We start from the raw sequence: 16,869 nt of genomic DNA on the forward strand, positions 1-16,869 counted from the left end.
ATTACTGCTTCACTCAGACTGCCATCAATGCCAGTCCGTTATTGGCTGGGGCTCTGCATAGCAGGTCACTAAGTGATCCTTTCATATTAATGTAGAACAATCTGTTACAATGTACAATATCACACTGGTGTGGAACAGTCTGGCAAGCAGCATCACATTACATTTTAACTGCACGCGGTAAGAATACGCAGTGAACGAAAGGTTGTTAAAAAAAAATAATTGAATGCATTATCGAATATTCAACAGTCATGAGATTGAACACATTTGAGCTTGCTGCTTATTGCTACCTAATAAAAAGAAACTGTTTCCACTGGCAGGAGGGTCGGTAACCAGAGAACACAGATTGAAGATAATTGGCAAAAGAACCAGAGGCGAGATGAGAATTTTTTTAACACAGCGAGTTGTTACGATCTGGAATGCACGGCCTCAAAGGGTTGTGGAAGCACATTCAGTAGTAACTTTCAAAAGGGAATTGGAAAGGGAAAAGGACAAATTTGCAGGGCTATGGGGAAAGAGCAGGGGAGTGGGACTAATTGGATAGCTCTTTCCAAGCGCTGTATAATTCTATGATATTCACAGCTCTTACTAACCAATTACAGACTTCAAGCCCTGGGAGCTGGTCATGACTGTTCCGTCTCAACCAAGAGTACAGCAAGGAACTAAAATGGGAGGGAGGAAGGAAATAACTAAAAAGTGATCAGGAAGAATCCTAAAAAGGTTTTGTTTGAATTGTTCTTTATTTTATTACAAATTGGATGTTTTAAACTTTAGTAGGAGATGTCAGCAAGTCATAGATATTGCTCCAGACAGTTCTCGTAAGCCAAAGCGGAGATAAGGTAGAACAGTTACATCGGTTTGAATGAGTGTGTTTTTTTGCTGAGTTTGACCCTGCCCTGTTAACTGGTTTAATTGATCTCTTGTTGATAAATAATCTAACCGAGGAGGTTGGAAGGTTAAAGTATCAATATTTAGAATTTAAACATAGCTTAAGGGCATACTCTGACTATGAGTTAGAAAGTTATTTCATTTATAGCCATTATAATCAGAGCTATCTGGCTTGCAATCTATGAATCCATAATTGTAAGCTTGGACTGATATGGGAATATTGGAAAAGCCATTTTCACAACAATTCTATTTTGAAAATCCCATTGGACTTGGATCTTTAACCTGAAATTTTCATTGGCAGTAATCCCAGTGATATTTAATAACTATTACAGATAGATTTAGGTACTATTACTCTTCACTGCAACCCTTCTGATATACAAAACATCTTCAGATATATCATATATAATATGGTATTTTGCTTTTGTGTTCAGTTATACTATAGCTGTCATATAGCGCAGCTGATGCTATTCTACAGTCCCTGGTGTACCACAGCCCTTGATAACCATAGCCACTCATACACCATGGCCACTGATATATCACAGCCACCGGGAGACCACGGCCTCCAATATACTACATCCTCTACTTAGATATAACCCAAACTTGAATATACCATGGCAATTGATATACCACAGCCCTTCATAAACCATAGGCATGCCTATAACACAGCGACGAATATACACGCATCGACTGATATACCATAGTGACTGATATATCATAGCCACAACAGTGAGACTAGGTATAGGAAGGAATATTATGAGGCACTGAAAATCACTGTGATTGGAGTCACTGGACACAGGAAAGATACCAACAGACTGGAACAAGTAAACATGGTGGACAAATTCAAAAAAGGGTGACACAACAGGCTTCAATGCTGTGCAAAAAATGGAATCAGTTGTAAGGAATAAAAATTATTAATAATCCTGTCAACATGGATTCAGAAGGAAGAACGTCCCAAATGGAAACCCTATTGCATGGAGTACCTCGACTTCCAAAGGCATTTGACTAGGTTCCACATAGTTAATCACAAAGCCGCGGGGATTCAGGATAAGTCTTGGAAATGGATAAGAAATTAGCAAAAGGGTTAAAACAACAGGTATAGGTTCGAGGAATTATGTCATGTTGGTGAGGAATACTGAATGAGAAGCCCCAGGGCATATTGTTGGGACCACTACTGCTCCTAATTGAAATCAATGATTTAGATTTAGAAACTCGATGGAAATTGGTCAAAGTTGCAGATGAAACCAAACTTGGAGGACAGTGGAATCGGAGAATGCAGTTCAGAAATGACAAAATGAATTGGAATGTAAGATAGAAACATTAGGATCAGGATTAGGCCATTCAGCCCCTCGAGCCTGCTCTGCCGTTCAATTAGATCATGGTTGATCTGCACCTCAACTCCATTTTCCTGCCTTTGCTCTATATCCCTTGATACCCTTAACTACAGAAATCTATCAATCCCAGTCTTGAAAGCTCCAATTGTCGCCGTATCCACAGTATTTTCGGGGTGAGAATTCCAGATTTCTTCTATCCTTTGTGTGAAAAAGTGCTTCCTGATTCCACTCCTAATGACCTAGCTCTAATTTTAAGAATATGTCCCCATGTTCTTGATTCCCCCATCATGGGAAATAGTTTCTCCATATATATCGAATCCTTTTATCATTTCAAAGACCTCAATCAGATCACCCCTTCATCTTCTATACTCAAGGGAATACAAGTTAAGTTCATGCAACCTCTCCCCATTATTTGACCCTCTAAGTTCTGGTACCATTCTGGTGAATCTGCGCTGTACCCCCTCCAAGGCCAATATATCCTTCTTGCAGTATGTGACCAAAACAGACCGCAGTACTTCAGATGGGGTCTGACCAAGGCTCTATGCAACTGAAGCATAACTTCCTCCCCTTTGTATTTCAGTCCCTTTGAGATAAAGGCCAACATTCCATTAGCCTTTTTGTAGCTGTGCGCTAACTTTTAATGGTTTGCATACTTGGCTGAAATTTAATGCAGAGTCAATTATTGCAGACAGGAAGGAACATGGTCCGCACAAGCCATCCATGAGTAGCGTTGAAACAACTTAGCATGAAGTTGAAAAAGACCTGAGAGTCTTAGCAGACTCGGTACTCAACACATCCAACCATTGTAGAGCAGCAATCATCAAATAGAAGGTTGAACGATTTAACTAGAACAGTAGAACACAAGTCCGAGAAAGTTGTGATCAAACTGTATGGTACTCTGATGAGATCGCACCTTGAGTACTGTGTTCAGTATGATTACAAGGGAGACATTCAAGCATTTTTCAGATGAGAGTACGTTAAATGTTTGCTCTCCCAAGTGGGCATAAAAGATCCCATGGCACTATTTCGAGGAAGAGCAGGGGAGTTATCCCCGATGGCCTGGCCAATATTTATCCCTCAATCAACATAACAAAAAAACCCAGATAATCTGGTCATTATCATATTGCTGTTTGCGGGAGCTTGCTTGTGCCAAATTGCCTGCCGCATTTCTTACTCATCATAGGCAGTCCCTCGGAATCGAGGAAGACTTGCTTCCACTCCTGAAGTGAGATCTTTGGTGGCTGAATAGTCCAATACAAGAGCCACAGACTCTGTCACAGGTGGAACATACAGTCGTTGAGGGAAGGGGTGGGTGGGACTGGTTTGCCGCATGCTCTTTCCGCTGTCTGAGCTTGTTTTCTGCATGCTCTCGGCATTGAGACTCGAAGTGCTCAGCACTCCACTTAGGGCGGTCTTGGGCCAGGGACTCCCAGGTGTCAGTGGGGATGTCGTACTTTATCAGGGAGGCTTTGAGGGTGTCCTTGTAGCGTTTCCGCTGCCCACCTTTGGCTCATTTGCCATGAAAGAGCTCCGAGTAGAGCACTTGCTTTGGGAGTCTCGTGTCTGGCATGCGAACTATGTGGCCTGGCCAGCGGAGCTGATCAAGTGTGGTCAGTGCTTCAATGCTGGGGATGTTAACCTGGATGAGGACGCTAGGAGGCTGATGTTGGTGCGCCTGTCCTCCCAGGGGATTTGTAGGATCTTGCGGAGACATCATTGATGATATTTCTCCAGCAACTTGAGGTGCCTGCTGTACATAGTCCATGTCCCTGAGCCATACAGGAGGGCAGGTATTACTGCAGCCTTGTAGACCATGAGCTTGGTGGCAGTTTTGATGGCCTGGTCCTTCAAACACCTTACAAGAGTGACTACACTTCAAATGTATTTCATTGGCTGTAAAGCACTTTGAGACGTTCGGTGGTCATGAAAGGCACTATATAAATCCAAGTCTTTCTTTCTTTTCATTGCAGGCAGTGCAGAGAATAGCCACAATGCAGCTTCCATATGGCAAGGATCGGAGTTAAAAAATAAGATTGAATAAACCTGGCCTTTTCAGCATTGAAAGGAGATGACTGTGAGGGGATTTCTAAAGGTATGGAGGATAGTTACCAGTGTGGAAAAAGTCAATCTGAAACTTACTTTAACTTGTATGAGTGGGATAAACTAGTAAACAACAAATTTAGGATTGATTTTGGGAAATCCTTCTTCACACAGAGAGCGATCAACACTTGAAATGGACTCCTGGATAGAGTAGTGGAGGTGAAATCCCCAAAACCATTTAATAATCAGTTAGGTTTTAAAATGGGAAAACTCCAGGGATTTTCTGGATGGATGAACTAATGTGGGCCAAATGGTCTTCGTCTTCTGTAATTATCTTGTGATCTGGTGATACACCACAGACAGATACACCATAACCAGATGTCATCATCATCATCATAGGCAGTCCCTCGGAATCGAGGATGACTTGCTTCCACTCTTAAAATGAGTCCTTAGGTGGCTGAACAGTCCAATACAAGAGCCACAGTCCCAGTGACAGGTGGGACAGATAGTCGTTGAGGGTAAGGGAGGGTGGGACAGATTTGCCGCATGCTCTTCCGTTGCCTATGCTTGATTTCTGCATGCTCTTGGCGATGAGACTCGAGGTGCTCAGCGCCCTCCCGGATGCACTTCCTCCACTTAGGGCAGTCTTTGGCCAGGGACTCCCAGGTGTCGGTGGGGATGTTGCACTTTATCAGGGAGGCTTTGAGGGTATCCTTGTAACGTTTCCTCTGCCCACCTTTGGCTCGTTTGCCGTGAAGGAGCTCCGAGTAGAGCACTTGTTTTGGGAGTCTCGTGTCTGGCATGCAGACAATGTGGTCTGCCCAGCGGAGCTGATCAAGTGTGGTCAATGCTACAATGCTGAGGATGTTGGCTTGGTCGAGGACACTAACATTGGTGCGTCTGTCCTCCCATGGGATTTGTAAGATCTTGCAGAGACATCGTTGGTGGTATTTCTCCAGTGACTTGAGGTGTCTACTGTACATGGTCCATGTCTCTGAGCCATACAGGAGGGCATTACTACAGCCCTGTAGTACCACAGGCAGATATACCACAGCCATATACACGGCACCCAGATACACCATAGCTAGATATATCGCCGGCAGATATACCATAGCCAGATACACCATAGCCACTGATATGCCACAGCCTGTGATATACTGCAGCCTCTGATTTATTACAGCCTTTGATATATGACTATTACTACAACTTCCAATCTATCACATAGCCCCAAACAGCACAAAGACTCCACATTAACACAACAAAGATTCCCTTAATTACTGCTTAACTAGAACTGCTCCCCCTCTTCCAGGCTCCAAAACAAATATAGAGAAAATCTGCATTTAAAAGAAAGGGGAATATTTGTACAAGGATTTCAAGGGTGGATTTTGCCTGGAACTAACATGTCCAGCTGTTGTTGAATGCCCTTCGGGGAACTGATTAAAAACTACGTCGATTAGATTTTTTCAATAAAACCCAGCAGAGATCTCTAAACTGGCCCACCTCTTTAAAGATTATGGATATTACTGAGGATCACTCGTCACAGTGACTGAAAAGGAAGGACAACTGAGACCTTAATAATGCTTTTGAAAGGTGGGCTGTCGCTCCGAATTTGATCTCGCAGTGTTGCATCTAGCAGGCCATAGTTTCTGCTACACATGGAGGCTGTGTGTTACTGTGGAGATTTTATTTCCATTATTTGCCCAGGATTGGATTAAATGATTAGAGAATTGACCCCTGCAGTTCACTCATTTAAATCCTGCAACAGCTTGATGACCAGCCATTAGTGCAGGGAGCACTGCAAACTATTTCTATTGGTCCAACAGCAACCCAACAGAACCCGAGATTGTGGTTTACGTAAGGACAGAAACAATAGGCCACAGTTAGGCTAGCTCTCCAGTGCCAAATTTTGTTTGATGATGCTCCTGTGAAGCACCTTGGGACGGTCTACTGCATTAGAGGCGCTATAGAAATGCAAGTTGTTGTTGCTCTGTTGGGGGGGTGGGAAGTATTTCAAAGAAAGAAAGACTTGGATTTATATAACGCCTTTCACAATCACCGGACATCTCAAATGCCAAATGAAGTACTTTTGAAGTGTAGTCACTATTGTAATGTGGGAAACACAGCAGCTAATTTGCACACAGCAAGCTCCCACAAATGGCAATGTGGTAATGACAAGATAAACTGTCTTTTGTTATGTTGATTGAGGGATAAATATTGGCCAGGACACTGGGCATAACTGCCCTGCTCTTCTTCAAAATAATGTCATGGGATCTTTTACATCTACCTGAGAGAGTAGACAGGGCCTCAGTTTCATTCAAAGACAACACCTCTGACAGTGCAGCACTCCCTCAGAGTGTCAGCCTAGTTTAGTGCTTAAGTTGCTGGAGTGGGACTTGAACCCACAACCTTCTGACTCAGAAATGAGCGTGCTACCCACTGAGCCACAGCTGACACTTGAAAAGCAATCCAGATTGAGCCTTAATATTTAACAATAAGTTTCTGCTTAGCAGAAGGTGGGGGAGATTGGTACCATTTCACAGAAAGAACCCAGAAGAGTCTGGCATCCTTTCACCAATCATAACATAACACACAAGCAGCACAATAATGCTTTTGCAGTGCAAAGACTTTTTTCAGATATGAATTACATAATTGTACTGCTAAACACTGTTGGAAAAACTCTACCGAAGATTGCACAGCCCCTTTAAATCATTCCTTTTTCACACATGAAGACTTATGTCAGGGACATGTTTCTGGAGCAGTGGCATCTGAACATTGAATTTCAAACACCAGAAGTCAAATCTTTAAGCTCCAAAAACCAAAAGAACAATTTCTTAAAAAGCTGAATTTTCCCCTCCTTGAAAGTTAAATGTTTTTTTTTGCATAAACGACGTTAAAGGGACATTTTCTTCATGTTTGGAAACTTTTTTTGTTAACTTAAAAAGTTTCAGGAGAGTCACATGGCAATTTCATCACGATGATGTCCCATGTAACTCGATGGTGCATTTCCTGTTTTTCAAACTTTTTAGTTAAAGATCAGTCAAAGTATAAACCATGGAAACCAGGAAAGCAATGGCGGGGTGGGAGGAACTGCGCTCTTATCAAGAACTGCATTACGGGCAACACCAACATGAAGTCTCACAAAAAGAGACAAAATCACAAGTAAGATTCATAGGTGTCTCTGCACCAAGGAACACACGAAGAAAGGATTTTGGCTGGACCATGAAATCTGGCTGCTCTTGAACCCAGAACTCAAAGCCTAACTATTCAAGCTATTGTGTTTACTGAGTTATTAATATGGCCACCAGTTTGTGAAATATAATCCCCAAGACACCAATGAAAACCCTGGGAAATCTCAGAATCTCACATAGTACAAACAGAGCATAATTTCACTCAGTCATCCAAAGCGAGAGGCCCAAATTCTAAACATATTAGAAAATAATCCCCGAATTATGAGGAAAAATCCTTTAATCCAATGAGTTCAAAATGGAAGTTGACTTATTTCGTCACTGTAAACCAGTGTGCCTAATTATAAATTGATGGAATCACAGAATGTAATTCCCAAAATATGAGTGAAGATCCTGGAAAATAGCAGAATCCAATATACTAAATCCCATATAGTAAAAGCGGACTCTGAATTATACTATTACTATAAATTCAGTAACTTCAAACCTCAAAGCAGAGGCTTGTCAATAGCCTTTTGGAGTTTCATTCAACAAGCACCCCTGTTGCTTCCATCACCAATGCATGGGGGGGGGGGGGGGATTTTTCAAGGGGGTGTTCGGTGGCAGTTCGGGTGGGAAAAAAAAATTCTGCCAGCGGTTCACTGTCAACCTGCTGCCACGTGCCTTTTCCAGATGTCGGGTCTGTCAGCGCTAAGCAGGCCCAACAGGCAGCGGCGGGGGAGGCAATTCAGATCATTCTGACCTTGTTAACAGCCCATTAAGAAATATTTTGAGCTCACCTTTATATTTTACGAGGTCACCCACAGGGTCCACACTGCTCGGGGTCCACGTCAGGTAAGCAGATCGGGAGTTATGTTACCATGGAATCAGCTCATTACTTGACAGCTCCAAATGTGCTTAAAAACTCCCATCTCACAGCTGTTCACTTTCCAAGCTCAGAAGCTGTTGCTTACTGCATTTGGAAGACAGATTGAGCTTTATGCATGTTGCAAGTGTTTGGAGCAAACTCTCTATCCAGTGTCACCACATTGAAACAACCTCTCTCACCATTGACAGATCGCTTCTGTCATCTCAAGTTCACCTACCATCTATTACATCAGTATCGGTGCCCTTGAACGTTTCCCACCTTGGTCCTCAGAATCCCACTACGATTAGCCCCCAAACCAGCAGCAGCAGTCACACCAGCAACACCAACAACAACACCGACCTTCTCCACAATCAACTGATGCTCCACAGGACACAGGCCATCAGCCCCCAACCACATTGCTGCCCGGGGCGCCAGGGATGGCCAGATTTACTTCACTTGGCGCTGTACACCCTGGCTGCCACATGATGCACCAGGTTGGCACCACCCCACACCAACACCATAAAGCATCCCTACAATGCCCAAACCATTCCCTTCACATTCATCACTATTGCGGGGGTACCGTTGTGTCTCAACGTTCACTGCAACTCACTAAGGCACTTCCAAGGTGTACACAACTCTGTCTAAAATGCAAAGTGTTAAAAATAAAAATTTCAATGTTTGACACCACATTAACAGAAACTTTACATGAACATTGCATAAAACACTCTAGTGCTTACTCTTTTGTGTTGTTAGTTGGTATGATTGGACTAGGATGAGCGTGAAGGGTGGCTAATGAGATGGGGAAGTGAAAATGTAGATAGAGAGGGATGGGTAGAGGTGTAAGGTAAGTTGGTGTGAGCAAGGATGTGTAGGAGTAGGGTAGGGCAGGCAGAGTGATGGGGATGTGATGAGTGGCACAACAGGATGAGGTTGAGTGTGGCTTTGCAATAATGTTTCATGATCCACTGAGATCATTGAAAGGTTTGTGCCACTGCAGCCAGGTCTTCCTGACAGCATCCCTGCTAGTGATCTCCTGTGCAATGTGCATCCAGGCTGCGTTGGTCTCCTGGGGAGGTCTCTTCCACCGATTGGAAGGAAAGAGAAGCTCCCCACAGGCTGTGACTTCCTAGATAAGCATATGGAGGGAGTCATGGGAGAGCCTGGTTGCAGCCCTGCACCTCTGTGCAGTGATTGTCTGTGTTTGCAGCACCTCAATGCTGTAGAACACTGACAGCACAGCTGTCAAAATAAATTTGCGCATGGTCCCTTTAAGGAAGTTGGCTGATGATGCGCCATCGAATAATGTCATCAGACCTGCTTTCTTTAATTGGCCGGCAAACGCGCTGAGCAGGTTTAACAAGCCCAATCAATGGAAAATCATTTTGGACATCGGGCTGGAGCCAACAGCGAATTCGGGACCTACCACCGACGTCGCCCATAATGGACCTGCCGAGGTAGGTGAAATCGCGGCCAGAGTCACTGAATCTGGTGTCCCGGTCAAAGTGACGGTGACAGTATTCCGAAAAAGGAATGCCAGGCTTGGAAAACATTGTCCTATTGAAGCCTGGAGACGCCCATAATCTTTTTTAGACTGGACCACTTTCGATGAAGACGATTCTTTCATCGTTTCCTACATTACGGCAGTGACTACACTTCGAAATGTACTTAATGGCTGTAAAGCGCTTTAGGATATCCTGAAGTCGTGAAATGCACTCTATCAACGCAAGCCATTCTTTTTATTATGTTGCGTCAGTGCCAAGCATAAATATTCAAAGTAGGATCCCTCGATCCGAATGGTCAGCAAGGAGATCTGAGAAATTATTAGATTTCTGTATTTTATTGACTCACTCGAATGTTATGCTTCTTGCAGTATATTAATAAAAAAATAACAATTTCTGCAGTCACAGCATTATTCCCCTTTGGCAGTTTCTCAGAAAATGGGGTCCACAGGTGTGGGCAAATGTGTGTGGGGTTCACTGGTAGTGTTTCAAGGGCAACATTAGCCTGTCTCAGGCTTCTCTGCAGATGCTTGACACAATCCTAAATACTCCCTTCAAACACCGTCACACTGCCAGTAACTCTCTACCATACTGACATATAACTCCCTCTCCTTATTTCAACTGGCAGTGTCAACTACACAATGGAAAACAGAGCTTTCACTGCAGAAAACACTTTTTACTTGTGAATAACGTCCCAGTGTAAAAGGATCTCTAGGGAAGGGTAGTGCCAGTTGTAAGTTAGAGAAGGGAGTTGCCAGATATGTCAGTATGGGCGGGAAGTGCTGGCAGTGTGACAATATTTGAAGGGGGTATCTAGGATTGTTTCATCATCTGCATAAGAACATAAGAATTAGGAGCAAGAGTAGGCCATACGGCCCCTCGAGCCTGCTCCGCCATTCAATGAGATCATGGCTGATCTTCTACCACAATTCCACTTTCCTGCAATATCCCCATACCCCTTGATTCCCTTAATATCCAAAAATCTATCGATCTCTGTCTTGAATAGACTCAACGACTGAGCATCCACAGCCCTCTGGGGTACAGAATTCCAGAGATTCACCACCCTCTGAGTGATGAAGTTTCTCCTCATCTCAGTCCTAAATGGCCGACCCCTTATTCTGAGACTGTAACCCCTGGTTCCAGACTCCTCAGCCAGAGGAAACATCCTTCCTGCTCTACCCTGTCAAGCCCTGAAACAATTTTGTATGTTTCAATGAGATCACCTCTCATTCTTCTAAACTCTAGAGAATATAGGCCTAGTCTACTCAATCTCTCCTCATAGGATAATCACCCCATCCCAGGAGTCAGTCTGTTGAACCTTCGTTGCACTCCCTCTATGGCAAGTATATCCTTAGGTAAGGAGATCAAAACGGTACACAATACTCCAGGTCTCCAGGTGCGGTCTCACCAGGGCCCAATAATTGCAGTAAGACATCTTTAAATGTGCAGGATACCTCAGTTTGAAAAATTATTTATTGAGGTATCTTTAGTGCAGTTGGAATTTGCTACCAGGTGGAGTAGTTGAAGCGATTAGCACAGATGCATTTAAGGGGAAGTTAGATAAGCATATGAGGTAGAAAAGTAGATGAGATTATGCTGATAAAGTGAGATGAAGTAGGGTGGAAGGAAGCTTTTGTGGAGCATAAATACCAGAAAAGACCAGATGGGCTGAATGGTCTGTTTTTGTGCTGTAATTTCTATATAATTCTGTGTATGTAATTCAGCCCCTCTCAGCACTGGAAGGCACACCTCACCCAGCCATCAGTGTTCATCCCCTCACTGTCCCTAAACAATTGCCTCTGGAATAACTCAAAATAGAAGCAAAATAAATATTTGACTTCATATATGATGGCAATGGCCATCCTCCCAGATTAGGTACACAGCTACAAAACCCTAGGTAGAACTTTGCTTGATGCACACAATGTTGGCAAGTAAAATTGGAGAAAACCCATAGATGTTTTATAAATACATTAAGAGCAAGAGGATAACTAGAGAAAGAGTGGGACCTATTAGAGACCATAAAGTAAATCTGTGTGTGGAGGCAGAAGATGTTGGTAGGATTCTTAATAAATACTTTGCATCCATTTTCACAAAAGAGCGGGACGATGCAGACTTTGCAATGAGGGAGGAGTGTGAAATATTAGACGAGATAAACATAGTGAGAGAGGAAGTATTAAGGGGCTTAGCAGCTTTGAAACTGGATAAATCCCTAGGCCCAGATGAAATGTATCCCAGGCTGTTAAGAGAAGCAAAACAGGAAATAGCAGAGGCTCTGACCATCATTTTCCAATCCTCTCTGCCTACAGGTATGGTGCTAGACGACTGGAGGACTGCTAATATTGTAGCAGAACAGGGAGAAAGGGATAGACCGAGTAATTACAGGCCAGCCAGCCTAACCTCAGTGGTGGGGAAATTATTGGAAAAGTTCCTGAGGGACAAGGTAAATCTTCATTTGAAAAGACATGGATTAATCAAGGACGTCAACATGGATTCGTCGAGGGAAGGTCGTGTCTGACTAACTTGATTGAATTTTTCAAGGAGGTAGCCAGGAGGGTCGATGAGGGCAGTGCGTATGATGTAGTGTATATGAATTTTAGGAAAGCTTTTGATAAGGTCCCACATGGCAGACTGGTCATGAAAGTAAAAGCCCATGGGATCCAAGGCAAAGTGGCAAGTTGGATCCAAAATTGGCTCAGAGGCAGGAAGCAAAGGGTAATGTTTTATGGGTGTTTTTGTGACTGGAAGGCTGTATCCAGTGGGGTTCTGCAGGGCTCAGTGCTGGGACCCTCGCTTTTTGTGATATATATCAATGATTTGGACTTAAATGTTGGGGGTATGATTAAGAAGTTTGCAGATGACACTGAAGAAGAAAGCTGCGAACTGCAGGAAGATATCAATGTACTGGTCAGGTGGGCAGAACAGTGGCAAATGGAATTCAATTCAGATAAGTGTGAGGTAATGCATTTGGGGAGGTCTAACAAGGCAAGGAAATACACATTAAATGGTAATGTGGTAATGTGGTGACCAGAACTGCACACAGTACTCCAGCTGCGGCCTAACCAGTGTTTTATACAGTTCAAGCATAACCTCCTTGCTCTTGTATTCCATGGCTCGACTAATAAAGGCAAGTATCCCATATGCCTTCTTAACCACCTTAACTACCTAGCCTGCACTCCATGGTCCCTTTGATCCTCTACACTCCAGTGCAGTACAGAGGGGATACTGCCCAGTTGGAGATGCCATCTTTCGGAGGAGATGTTAAACCGAAGCCCTGTCTGCCCTCAGATGAACGTAAAAGATCCCATGGCACAATTTTGAAGATGAACAGGGCAATTCTCTCCAGTGACCTGGCCAAGACCTAACCCTCAAACAAAATACAGATGATCTGGTCTTTATCACATTGGCATTATGCAAATTGGCTGCTGCGTTTCCTACATTACAACAGAGACTACAGTTCAAAAAAGTACTTAATCGACTGTAAAGCGCTTTGGGACGTGCTGAGGTTGTGAAAGGCGCTTTATAAATGCAATTTCTTTATTTCTTTAGGGAAAGTAATCTCACAGGTAAGTGGCACCAAGCACAGTCAGAAAATCAGAGTGCCAGGCAGCTTTACTAGCCATTTAAGTGTGTCTGAAGTCCACAGGTGCATGAACCCGTGAATAACAGCATGTCCAAGCCAGACAAAAACAGTGAAGGCTTGTGGTCACTTTGCCCTGAATATTCTTACATTTAGTCCAAGAAGAATAAAGCTGCTGAAGCATTAAACAGGTTTACATTGTAATTCATTACACATTGTACCTCACTGCAGAAGGTTGCGCAAAGACCGAGATTCCCACATATTTCAGGAACCGTCAACGTTGATGCAATCTTTTATTGCTTGCCAACTCAGTAAAGATGTAGGAGGAAGGGACAATGAGATAACCTTAGCCTAATACACAGATAATTCAATATGATAAATTGTACTGTATAATGATTTCATTAAAGACATTTTAGCATTTAATTGCATTGACCTTTACAGTTAAAGAGACTGTTGCCCTGAAGATATTTATAAACCTGTCACATATCTTGAGTCATTAGTTGACAGATTGTAGGAACATTACAGCAGGTAAATCAATTGTCATCAATTAAATTGTCTACAGGAATTTGTATATTTTACAGGAAGATTATGCCTACGTTGGACATGGGAGTGAAAATGTGAAAATAATGGGCTTTGTTCTCCCATTGTTTTCTGTCGGCATTCAAAATGGCTGCCACATGTTTCCAGGGCCTAAAATGTCACTATCAATTGCCTGGTGCACTCAAGTGATGCAATTTACTACTTTGTAGCTTGTTATTATTTGAGGAAAGTATTGTCGACTGTCCAGATGGCTCTGTGGACAAAGCCTGATGTAGTACCGAGCCAGCCCGACCAGGAAGGCCTCAGGATCAATCAGCCGTCTGTACTGAGTCAGCTGATCTCAGTCAGGGAGATGGTTGAAACACTTCAGCTGGCCTACAGAGGAGGAAAGGAATCAGCCAGGATGCTGGCTCCTGATCACTACCTAGTACCCTCTATTGAAAAGTGCACATTGTGGATATCAGCTGAGACAAGAGAAATGATCTTTATCATCGAGTACCCTGTTGACACTCACTGCCTGAGCTTCCACATGAAGAACTATCACTTGGGCCAGATGCAAGATGGCTAGCCGAGTCCTTGGCACCATGCACTAGCAAGAGACAGCGCCTTCAGGAAAAGATTAGAAACATTACTGAATTAAAAAAATTACACTGATGGGATGTAGTGTAACGATCGCACCTCTTTTCAATCTACAGGAGTAAAATACCATGACTCCTATTTTGTTGGTGACATAATTGCAGTGCCGTAATTCTACTTTGGGCTCTCTATAGGAAAATGTACAGGAACTTATCAAAAATGCACATGAATCATTTGAGAGTCTTTCGGAAAAGTATGACGAAGCCCTGGGATTCCTGGGAACACTATCAGACAGAGCATACAATTACAGCATATCTGTGGTTTGATTCTCAAACACTTCTTAGTAATGGAATCAACAACGTTTGGTTGTCATCTTATGGTATCAGTTTCCATCATCTTTGCAGTACTTTGTGGGCCACTTTCTACTGCTGTTGGGCATTGGCCTCCTGATACCTAGGCCCAAGTCTGAATATAATAGGCCAGTTTTATGACATGACTTGTGCCCATGCAAAGTGGTTTCTGGTTTGCATCAACACGAAATGTGTTGTGATTCCACTTTGGGCTCTCTATGGGAAAACATACAGGAACTTATCAAAAATGCACGTGAATGATTTGAGAGTCTATAGGAAAAGTATGAGGAAGCCCTGGGATTTCTGGGAACACTATCCGACAGATATGGAGTCACCTGGAGTGCAGTTATACAAGGGATGTGACAGCCCGTCTCGCGGAGATACTGCGGTAGGAACGTCGTCTGAAGTCGAGATCAAAATGTTCGGGCAACCAGAGACTTTGTTTAACCTTTCAAATGTTAGCAAAGCATCAACAGCCCCATTGGCTGTCTGCTGCTAATGAACTTTAACTTGCGTTCAGATGTTTACCGATGCTTTTAGTCTTGTGTGGTGGGATATTTGAACCCCTGCTAATTGATATGTTTCTTCTAGTGACACGCGAGCTATTCGTGAAAGAGGAAGTATAACCATGGGCTACATACCTCACCAGATGACCGAGAGATTGTGGTTAATGAGAACGAGAGTCAGTCATGACCTACATAGCATTCTGACTGGATAGCTGAATCTAGTTCCTGATACAGAAGAATTCTTCAGGCTAGAAACTAAAATAAAGTGGATTCCGAGCCTTCAGCAGTTCTAGGTAACAGGTGTTCTGTCTGCCTGCCAAGAGGAGCATTGTTCAGCTCGAGCATTTCTACCAGTCTGACAGACTTCAGTTTTGACAAAAACATGAAACGGGTTCACTGGGATGTGAGGAGTTGGCTTCAAAGCAGCTCTTGCAAAGGTCACTGGATCAGACCAAGCACCATAACTACAATACAAAAGACAAACTGAATGAGTCTATGCAAAGTCTTTTGGTGCCACAGTATAACAAAACTTTAAACTGCACGTGCAATTAAAAGAATAATTAATACCTTTCAAAGATTATTATATAATTTCATTACTTGGCAATATATCTACTCTTTAAAAGATAAATACTGAATGAGAAGCAAAGTCAAATATTTAATGCTGTGTTGGTAAGAGGTAAAGCCAGCTTCTAAACAATCACAACAACTTGTATTTATATAGCACCTTTAATGTAGTAAAACGTCCCAAGGTGTTTCACAGGAGTGTTATAAAACAAAATGTGTTATTGAGCCGCATAAGGAGATATTAGCGCAGATGACCAAAGGTCAAAGAGGTAGGTTTTAAGGAGTGCCTTAAAGGAGGAAAGAGAGGAAGTGAGGCGGAGAGGTTTAGGGAGGGGATTCCAGAGCTTGGGGCCTAAGCAGCTGAAGGCACGGCCACCAATGGTGGTGCAATTAAAATCGGGGATGATAAAGTGGCCAGAATTGGAGGAGTGCAGATAACTCGGAGGGTTATAGGGCTGCAGGAGGTTACAGAGATAGGAAGGGGCAAGGCCATGGAGTGATTTGAAAACAAGGATGAGAATTTTAAAATTGAGGAATTGCCGGACCGGGAATCAATTCAGGTCAGTGAGCACAGGGGTGTTGGGTGAGTGGGGCTGGGAGCTAGGATACAGGCAGCATAGTTTTGGATGAGCTCAAGTTTATGGATGGTGGTAGATGGGAGGCTGGCCAGGAGAGCAAGAAGTCTGAAAGACACCAGGGAAGTTGGACATATCAAACCGCCATTATAGAACAGAGATTTTAAGCTTGTTGGTTTTGGCACTTTCCTCTCCAGCTCTAGTTCAATGAAAATAAGATAATTTAAACGCCTTTATTCCCTTCTGTTTTTGATGGATTGTTTTGGATTACAGCTGTTGTAAAGTTAGGTCGGTCTGCACCCAGATTCAAATGGATGTAATTCCACCTAATAAATCGACTCTTTATCAAATACAAATTAGCAAGCACTTTAAAAGACTACAAAAATGGGCGGTAGGG

The 16,869-nt window shown here is 43.1% G+C and overlaps 1 protein-coding gene across 1 annotated transcript in view; it reads right to left on the reverse strand.

The window, feature by feature from the left end:
- LOC139227814 (SAM pointed domain-containing Ets transcription factor) overlaps positions 1–15,488 on the reverse strand; it is a 92,995-nt gene extending 77,507 nt beyond the window's left edge. Inside the window, exon 1 of the mRNA XM_070858879.1 lies at positions 15,469–15,488. The gene's annotated coding sequence lies outside the window, so the exon portion shown is untranslated. The remainder of the gene's footprint in view (positions 1–15,468) is intronic.
- Between the last annotated feature and the right edge of the window lie 1,381 nt (positions 15,489–16,869).

This window comes from Pristiophorus japonicus, chromosome 17, assembly GCF_044704955.1.
Source record: "Pristiophorus japonicus isolate sPriJap1 chromosome 17, sPriJap1.hap1, whole genome shotgun sequence".
Classification (NCBI taxonomy): Eukaryota; Metazoa; Chordata; class Chondrichthyes; family Pristiophoridae; genus Pristiophorus; species Pristiophorus japonicus.